The 9,748-nt window shown below is 44.4% G+C and overlaps 1 protein-coding gene across 2 annotated transcripts in view; it reads right to left on the bottom strand.

Moving 5' to 3' along the window:
• Window positions 1-8,937: 8,937 nt before the first annotated feature.
• Window positions 8,938-9,748, bottom strand: part of LOC133620375 (cyclin-O) — a 13,948-nt gene continuing 13,137 nt past the window's right edge. For both annotated transcript variants that reach the window (XM_061981830.1, XM_061981831.1), the window contains one exon: window positions 8,938-9,748. This exon is cut by the window's right edge and continues 482 nt beyond it. The gene's annotated coding sequence lies outside the window, so the exon portion shown is untranslated.

Below are 9,748 nucleotides of genomic sequence, written 5' to 3'. Positions count from 1 at the left end.
GGCGAATAAGGCGCTGACGCCTCATGTCTTATTTTGTTCTTTGTTAGTAACATTTGGAACTCTCTGTTTGTAAACTCAGTGCCGTTGTCTGAACGTATACACTTCACATCTCCATAGGGTGCTACATCTGCTAAGAACTTTTCTGTTGCAGCTACTGCATCACTTTTTGACTTAAGAAAATATACTAATACAGCACCTGAATAGTCATCTGTGAAACATTGTGCGTATTTGTGTCCTTCTATGCTTTCAGTTTTCATTGGCCCTGCTAGGTCTGTATGGACTAACTCCAGGGGTTTATTTGCTTTAGCATCTAGCTCCCTATTTCTCGTTTGGGTAAACTTGCCTTTTGTACATATTTCACACATCTGATCTGGCTTAACAACATTTCCCTTAATTACCATACCTTTGACCACAGTTTGGAGTTTGATGACATCATCATAGTTGCAGTGCCCTAGAATCTCGTGCCATGTTTGTACGTCATGACAAACTTTACACTGATCTTCATTTGCATCAACAGTTGGTAGATAATATAGCTTCTCATTTTCGTTTATGTTAAATCTGTTACCATCTTTAGTGATCATGTGGCTCTCTCCTTTCTTGAAAGTTATGGTTGTTCCTCCGTCGGCTGCTCTTGCCACTGAAAAGATGTTGTGGGGATATGAGGGCATGTATAGAGGATTTCGTAGTTGTGCCCTGTGCTGTCGTCCATCGCTGTCCACTAGATGTATCGTTGCTGTTCCTCTTCCTTGGGCCATTCCACTGCATCTTGTCCCATCAGCTAGTTCCACTGAATGAGTCTCTGGTTGAAAAGTGTTGTCAAAGCTTGTAAAGTTATTTACATCATTTACAATGTGGGATGTCGCTCCTGCATCCACCATAATGCCTTTCATCTTTATTTTGGGTGCTGACTCACTTTCTTCTTGTGCTGCTTTGAAGAGGTAATCACTGGATTGTTCATCAGTAACCTTTCTGACATTGTCTCGTTTATCTTTCTTTTTGCATATGGTTTCTTGGTGTGTGTTGCTCTTACAAAAGTTGCACCACACTTTTCGGATACACATTCTTGCTCTGTGTCCTTTTAATCCACATTTGAAACATGTCAGATCTCCATCTTCACTTCTACTTTTAGTGCTGCTGGTGTACTTCTTCTGGATATTTCTATCCTGTTTTGTGAACGTTTTCATCACATTGTCTGTTGGCTCAGCAGTACTAATTTTCTCTGACTCTTCGTAAATACGTAATCTTCTTTTGAAATCTGTAAATGTCACATTGTCTTCATTTTGCGTTACATGTACAGCTAATGGCTTGTAAGAGTCAGGTAGGCCTCCAAGAATCATGGCTATGATCAGACTATCACTGAGAGTCTCACCGGCATCACGAAGTGCTGTAATCAGGTTTTCTGCTCTGATGATGTAGTCCGTAGTTGACTCTCTGTCTGCGTTCCGTAGTTTTGTCAAGGACGTGTACAGGTTGATTATTCGTGGCTTGCTTTTTCCTGAGTAATGGTCCCTCAGTATTTTCAGTGCTTTCCTGCCATCGTATGCAGCATCATGTCTTATTAAAGACAAGCTTTTATCATCGATCAACCTGATGAGCTCTGCATAGCAGTCTGGATTCTTTATTCTGTCCGCTGCTGCTTGCTCTTCTCCTACTGGTTCATTTAGAACAGTGTCTTTCAACTTTAAAATATGTAAGTGTCCCAAAAATCTTGCTTCCCAAGGTCATACTTGCTTTCGGATCCATCAAAGTACAGTTGCGGTGATACTGCTCCAGTAGTACGAGCCGCCATATTTGTTTAAGCTCCGCACTTTAGCACTATGCTATGCTAATTAGCTCAAACGTTACCGCGGTTACTTCTTCTTCGAGAGTACACGCTACTTTATTGGCTAAAGTCACTTTTATGCTCCGTGTAATACTTCACGTTTGCAATTCCTTTATCCTTGGTCAAGCAGTTCTCCTCTGTTAGCTCAAGTCCACACCTGCAAACGTTCTTGGCTTCTCTGTCCGTGCGTCGACTCAACGCTACCTGGCCTTGTTTGCTTGAGTTGGCTGGAATCTCTGGGGTTCCTGGGCACCATAACCTGTTAAGGTGTTTGAGCTTCGTGGAGTTCTTTGGGCGTGCACAAGAACGACACTTTCATCGAGTCTGTTCAACGTCCTCTCACACGTGGAGACTTTTATTCTTCTTCTCTTTAACACAACAACACACAACACCAGAGCGCCCCAAGTAGGGAACATGCGCTATAACAGCCAACCTTTGAACAAAGCCACACAGAGTAAGAGCGCAGATCAATCTTAACAGACGTTTTTAGATTTTTATTATATATGGCAGATTTGAAAACAAACAAACACGCATTTTTGCATTTTGGATAAACATTAATTGGATGTTTGTGTTTATCTGAAAAAAATAAAAATCCATAAAAGGAAAACAGCACAAAATCAAATTTTATGGCAATATTTTAATGAAAATCAACTCCTTGAGTTAATGTTCATCCAAAATGCAAAAATGCGTGTGTGATGACAAATTGAACCGGAAGCAGTATTTTAGCTTTTCCTTCGCGTTTAGCATGTCTTTAGCATAACGTTAACATCTTTGTTCAGCGGGAGTCCTATTGTCGTTTGAAAAAAAAGTGTCATTAAATAGTTGTCCATCTTTTGTTTCAGAAATAAAAATAGAAAAAATGGCCCGAAATTAGTTTTTTGATATGCATTTGAGATTTCGAAATCGAATGGACCCAAGGGGATATCACAATGTTCGGCGTCATTACATTAAAATGAATGGGAATTTAAAAAACAAACAAAAAATGGTTTATTATAATTTTATTTTGAAAAACAAAATACAAAACTGAAAGCTGAAAAAAAACTGAAAAAACAAAGAGTTTCTTGTCTTCAGTGTCGAAGAGCAATAGTACAATTATCTAAAAATATATATGTATTTTAATTTATATTTCATTGAACAAAAATGCAAATCATTAGTCAGATGCAGAAACGAAAAAAATGACCACACCAGAACCGGAAGTATTTGATTAAAGACAGGACTGCGAACAGGAAAGTGCTCCACAATGACGTTAAATTACGTTGTGGTTTTGTTTAAGTCAGCAAACACATGTTTAAATAACTCATTAAGATGTTTTCTTGACAAAAGGGACACAATTATTGAATACAAAACATTTTACTGCTTACATTGTTCTGATGTTTCATTGCAAGGCAACAACCCACATGCATGTAATTAGTCATCATTATAATTAGCAGTGTCCCGGTACCACTTTTTCACTCCCGATGCGACACAGATATTGGAGCATTGAGCATTGGCCAACACGATAACAATACCATACAATACCAGAACCATTTATGGTACATACTTTTATTTTGTAGTGTGGAATTTTAGAAAATGTTTGATCAAGCGAAATGACTCAGAAGACAAAACACTGTTACCTTAAGACAGATTTATGCTGTCTTTAAGTTGAAGTGATACTTTAATTTTAGTGACACCAAGTGGCACAAGTGAGTTGAATGATGCGGACACGTTTGTTACTGGATACTTTCTAATATGTTTCTGCCTTGAAGACCTTGTATGTGTAAGTAATATGCAACAATAATTATCTGATACTTGTTTATATTGACATATGTGCTGTTTTTGATTGCAATATTGTTCAATTATTATACGTCAAATTTGTGTACTAAGCTGTTGTGTAGCTGCTAGCTCCACAGTAGCCTATAGCCTAAATGTACGTGTAAGTAACATGCAACAATAGTTATTTGATACTTGTTTATATTGACAAATGTGCTGTTTTACATAGCAATATTGTTCAATTATTATATGGCAAACTTGTGTGCTACTGTGTGCTTAGCTGTTGTGTAGCTGCTATATCCATAGTAGCCTATAGCCTTACATGTTTATCTTTTGTAAATTGACTAAAATAGAAGAAAATACCCAACCTCGTGTGCTTATTGGAGGACATTTAGATGTTTTCAATGCAGTAAATACGCCGCAGGACTACTTGTATCGGAGATTTTAGATGTAAGATGATATCATCCAATATTTGCTTTTTTACTGATATCTGACCGATAGCGGATATCATTATTAGATCGATTCAAATAAAATAAAAGCAACATGTTACAAAACACTAAAAGAAAACAATACCAATGCAACATGACAATGTGTTTAAAATTATTTCACTAACTGGTTCAACAGCAATTTATTTAAGGGCCACCCCTCCCTATTAGTGTCAATTAATCAATTCATTACCATGAATTGGTTAACGTGGACCCCGATTTAAACAAGTTGTAAAACTTATTTGGGTGTTACCATTTAGTGATCAATTGTACGGAATATGTACTGTACTGTGCAATCTACTAATACAAGTTTAAAATTAAATCAATAAAAAAAAAGGCCCTGCTAGCTGTGCGGTGGCCCTGTTTTGTGTGAATAATCTCATGTAAAATATCAATTAATGAATGACAGGGTGCTTCATATGAAATTTTTACTGCAAACATATTCCTAGCCCCTTCCTGTAACGTCATTTATAAAATATAAAGGCAAGTTCTCACTGGTCTGATAAGGCAGACAGGCGTGGGTTTGATCCCAGTAAAAAATTTTAGGAAGGTTTGCTAATATATGTTTTCATCATGTTAAATTCATTTTGCAGCAAAACAATTATTTATAGAACAATGTATTTACCATGTTGCAGTAAAAAAGTGAAATTAAAACTTGATGAAAAAAAGTATAAAAATCATTACACATAAATGAAAACCTCCTCTCTGAGCTGCCACCTTAACGTGGTGGAGGAGTTTGCGTGTCCCAATGATCCTAGGAGCTATGTTGTCCGGGGGCTTCCATGCCCCCTGGTAGGGTCTCCCAAGACAAACAGGTCCTAGGTGAGGTATCAGACAAAGAGCAGCTCGAAGACTTCTATGGAAATGCAAGAACCGAGACTCAGATTTCCCTCGCCCGGACGCGGGTCACCGGGGCCCCCCTCCGGAGCCAGGCCCGGAGTTGGGGCACGATGGCGAGCGCCTGGTGGCCGGGCCTGTCCCCATGGGGCCCGGCCGGGCACAGCCCGAAGAGGCAACGTGGGTCCCCCCTCCAATGGGCTCACCACCCATAGCAGGGGCCATAGAGGTCGGGTGCAATGTGAGCTGGGCGGTAGCCGAAGGCAGGGCACTTGGCGGTCCGATCCTTGGCTACAGAAGCTAGCTCTTGGGACGTGGAACGTCACCTCGCTGGGGGGGAAGGAGCCTGAGCTAGTGCGCGAGGTAGAGAAGTTCCGGTTGGATATAGTCGGACTCACCTCGACGCACAGCAAGGGCTCTGGAACCAGTTCTCTCGAGAGGGGCTGGACTCTCTTCCACTCTGGCGTTGCCAGCAGTGAGAGGCGACGGGCTGGGGTGGCAATTCTTGTTGCGCCCCGGCTCAGAGCCTGCATGTTGGAGTTCAACCCGGTGGACGAGAGGGTAGCTTCCCTCCGCCTTCGGGTGGGGGGACGGGTCCTGACTGTTGTTTGCGCTTACGCGCCAAACAGCAGCTCAGAGTACCCACCCTTTTTGGATTCACTCGAGGGAGTACTTGAGAGTGCTCCCCCGGGTGATTCCCTCGTTCTACTGGGGGACTTCAACGCTCATATTGGCAACGACAGTGAAACCTGGAGAGGCGTGATTGGGAAGAATGGCCGCCCGGATCTGAACCCAAGTGGTGTTTTGTTATTGGACTTTTGTGCCCGTCACGGATTGTCCATAACGAACACCATGTTCAAGCATAAGGGTGTCCATATGTGCACTTGGCACCAGGACACCCTAGGCCGCAGTTCTATAATCGACTTTGTAGTTGTGTCATCGGATTTGCGGCCTCATGTTTTGGACACTCGGGTGAAGAGAGGGGCGGAGCTTTCTACCGATCACCACCTGGTGGTGAGTTGGCTGCGATGGTGGGGGAGGATGCCGGACAGACCTGGCAGGCCCAAACGCATTGTGAGGGTTTGCTGGGAACGTCTGGCAGAGTCTCCTGTCAGAGAGAGTTTCAATTCCCACCTCCGGAAGAACTTTGAACATGTCACGAGGGAGGTGCTGGACATTGAGTCCGAGTGGACCATGTTCCGCACCTCTATTGTCGAGACGGCTGATTGGAGCTGTGGCCGCAAGGTAGTTGGTGCCTGTCGTGGCGGTAATCCTAGAACCCGTTGGTGGACACCGGCGGTGAGGGATGCCGTCAAGCTGAAGAAGGAGTCCTATTGGGTTCTTTTGGCTCATGGGACTCCTGAGGCAGCGGACAGGTACCGACAGGCCAAGCGGTGTGCGGCTTCAGCGGTCGCGGAGGCAAAAACTCGGACATGGGAGGAGTTCGGGGAAGCCATGGAAAACGACTTCCGGACGGCTTCGAAGCGATTCTGGACCACCATCCGCCGCCTCAGGAAGGGGAAGCAGTGCACTACCAACACCGTGTATGGTGCGGATGGTGTTCTGCTGACCTCGACTGCGGAAGTTGTGGATCGGTGGAGGGAATACTTCGAAGACCTCCTCAATCCCACCAACACGTCTTCCTATGAGGAAGCAGTGCCTGGGGAATCTGTGGTGGGCTGTCCTATTTCTGGGGTTGAGGTTGCCGAGGTAGTTAAAAAGCTCCTCGGTGGCAAGGCCCCGGGGGTGGATGAGATCCGCCCGGAGTTCCTTAAGGCTCTGGATGCTGTAGGGCTGTCTTGGTTGACAAGACTCTGCAGCATCGCGTGGACATCGGGGGCAGTACCTCTGGATTGGCAGACCGGGGTGGTGGTTCCTCTCTTTAAAAAGGGGAACCGGAGGGTGTGTTCTAACTATCGTGGGATCACACTCCTCAGCCTTCCCGGTAAGGTCTATTCAGGTGTACTGGAGAGGAGGCTACGCCGGATAGTCGAACCTCGGATTCAGGAGGAACAGTGTGGTTTTCGTCCTGGTCGTGGAACTGTGGACCAGCTCTATACTCTCGGCAGGGTCCTTGAGGGTGCATGGGAGTTTGCCCAACCAGTCTACATGTGCTTTGTGGACTTGGAGAAGGCATTTGACCGTGTCCCTCGGGAAGTCCTGTGGGGAGTGCTCAGAGAGTATGGGGTTTCGGACTGTCTGATTGTGGCGGTCCGCTCCCTGTATGATCAGTGTCAGAGCTTGGTTCGCATTGCCGGCAGTAAGTCGGACACGTTTCCGGTGAGGGTTGGACTCCGCCAAGGCTGCCCTTTGTCACCGATTCTGTTCATAACTTTTATGGACAGAATTTCTAGGCGCAGTCAAGGCGTTGAGGGGATCCGGTTTGGTGACTGCAGGATTAGGTCTCTGCTTTTTGCAGATGATTTGGTCCTGATGGCTTCATCTGGCCAGGATCTTCAGCTCTCACTGGATCGGTTCGCAGCTGAGTGTGAAGCGACTGGGATGAGAATCAGCACCTCCAAGTCCGAGTCCATGGTTCTCGCCAGGAAAAGGGTGGAGTGCCATCTCCGGGTTGGGGAGGAGATCTTGCCCCAAGTGGAGGAGTTCAAGTACCTCGGAGTCTTGTTCACGAGTGAGGGAAGAGTGGATCGTGAGATCGACAGGCGGATCGGTGCGGCGTCTTCAGTAATGCGGATGCTGTATCGATCCGTTGTGGTGAAGAAGGAGCTGAGCCGGAAGGCAAAGCTCTCAATTTACCGGTCGATCTACGTTCCCATCCTCACCTATGGTCATGAGCTTTGGGTTATGACCGAAAGGACAAGATCACGGGTACAAGCGGCCGAAATGAGTTTCCTCCGCCGGGTGGCGGGGCTCTCCCTTAGAGATAGGGTGAGAAGCTCTGTCATCCGGGGGGAGCTCAAAGTAAAGCCGCTGCTCCTCCACATCGAGAGGAGCCAGATGAGGTGGTTCGGGCATCTGGTCAGGATGCCACCCGAGCGCCTCCCTAAGGAGGTGTTTAGGGCATGTCCGACCGGTAGGAGGCCACGAGGAAGACCCAGGACACGTTGGGAAGACTATGTCTCCCGGCTGGCCTGGGAACGCCTCGGGATCCCCCGGGAGGAGCTGGACGAAGTGGCTGGGGAGAGGGAAGTCTGGGCTTCCCTGCTTAGGCTGCTGCCCCCGCGACCCGACCTCGGATAAGCGGAAGAAGATGGATGGATGGATGGATAAATGAAAACGTTTTTTATTTTGACAATCTTTCATACTCGAAGATTTCACCTCTGTACGCCAGATAGCCTGATCACTGCCAAACTGGGGCCCTAAACATAATTTTATTTTGAGGCCTAGCTTATAAAAAAAATTCCCAATTGTTAATAATGTGAAACTTTTTTTTTAAATTTCATTTTGTTACATGTTTTTAAAGAAAAAAAATTCACCGGAAATAAATTATTAAATATTTTTATTTTAGCTTTTATTTTAGTATGGGTGAGCATGCCATCTCTATTTAATTAATGGAACAAATAAATATATCCATCCATCCATTTTCTACCGCTTATTCCCTTTGGGGTCGCGGGGGTCGCTGGAGCCTATCTCAGCTACAATCGGGCGGAAGGCGGGGTACACCCTGGACAAGTCGCCACCTCATCGCAGGGCCAACACAGATAGACAGACAACATTCACACTCACATCCACACACTAGGGCCAATTTAGTGTTGCCAATCAACTTATCCCCAGGTGCATGTCTTTGGAAGTGGGAGGAAGCCGGAGTACCCGGAGGGAACCCACAATATATAATATACAATAATTATAAAATAATTAGTATGATATGGTGTACAATTAGGATGAGTATATGTCTCTATACCTATGCATAAGTTTATAGAGATTGGAGTGGGGTTTTTTTGTGTTTTTTGGGGGGGAGGGGGGGGGGGTGTACTAACATTATTTAAGAAACATTTCTGTACTTCATTTTATTCATTTATTTTTATTTTTAGAATTTTCACTATTATTGTTTATTGTGAAAACAAAACATTGTTTAAAGACGGTTATTGTATAATTTTGTGAAATCATTGCAATAAAAATAAAATAATAAAATATAAAAATTCAAAATTCAAAATATATATTTCAAAAAATGTCTAGTGCAAAATAACAAATTGAACATAATTTAAACATAAATTTGCACATCCTGCTGCCCAGGACTCCACCCCAGCATGAACTCTGTGTGCCATTGTGAATGTCCGTGGAAATTTGCTATTATATTCTTATCAGGGACGGCGTGGCGCAGTGGAAGAGTGGCCGTGCGCGACCCGAGGGTCCCTGGTTCAATCCCCACCTAGTACCAACCTCGTCATGTCCGTTGTGTCCTGAGCAAGACACTTCACCCTTGCTCCTGATGGGTGCTGGTTAGCGCCTTGCATGGCAGCTCCCTCCATCAGTGTGTGAATGTGTGTGTGAATGGGTAAATGTGGAAGTAGTGTCAAAGCGCTTTGAGTACCTTGAAGGTAGAAAAGCGCTATACAAGTACAACCCATTTATCATTTATTTATCATTTATCAGTGATGGAGCAGGAAAGGGCTAGGGATAAAATGAGGGGCTGCCCTACCCTGATTTTGAATGCTATTTTTTTTTCCAGGTCGAACTGCAGTTTTTACAAAGTTTAACTTCAGACTGTGACAAATATAGATGTGTATTTGTTTAATAAGTTCCCTTAACTAACTATTAGTAACATATGCTCGCTGTTGGTTGGTTCTTGTTTGAATTTGCATCTTCCTTTTGCCCCAGACCTTGACTGAAATGATCATGGATCAATAACGGCCCTGACTGACTGGTGATCAGTCCAAGACCAGCGTCATAAAAG

Source organism: Nerophis lumbriciformis, linkage group LG24, assembly GCF_033978685.3.
Source record: "Nerophis lumbriciformis linkage group LG24, RoL_Nlum_v2.1, whole genome shotgun sequence".
NCBI classification, from domain to species: Eukaryota; Metazoa; Chordata; class Actinopteri; order Syngnathiformes; family Syngnathidae; genus Nerophis; species Nerophis lumbriciformis.
This window is presented reverse-complemented; position numbering and strand designations above follow the sequence as displayed.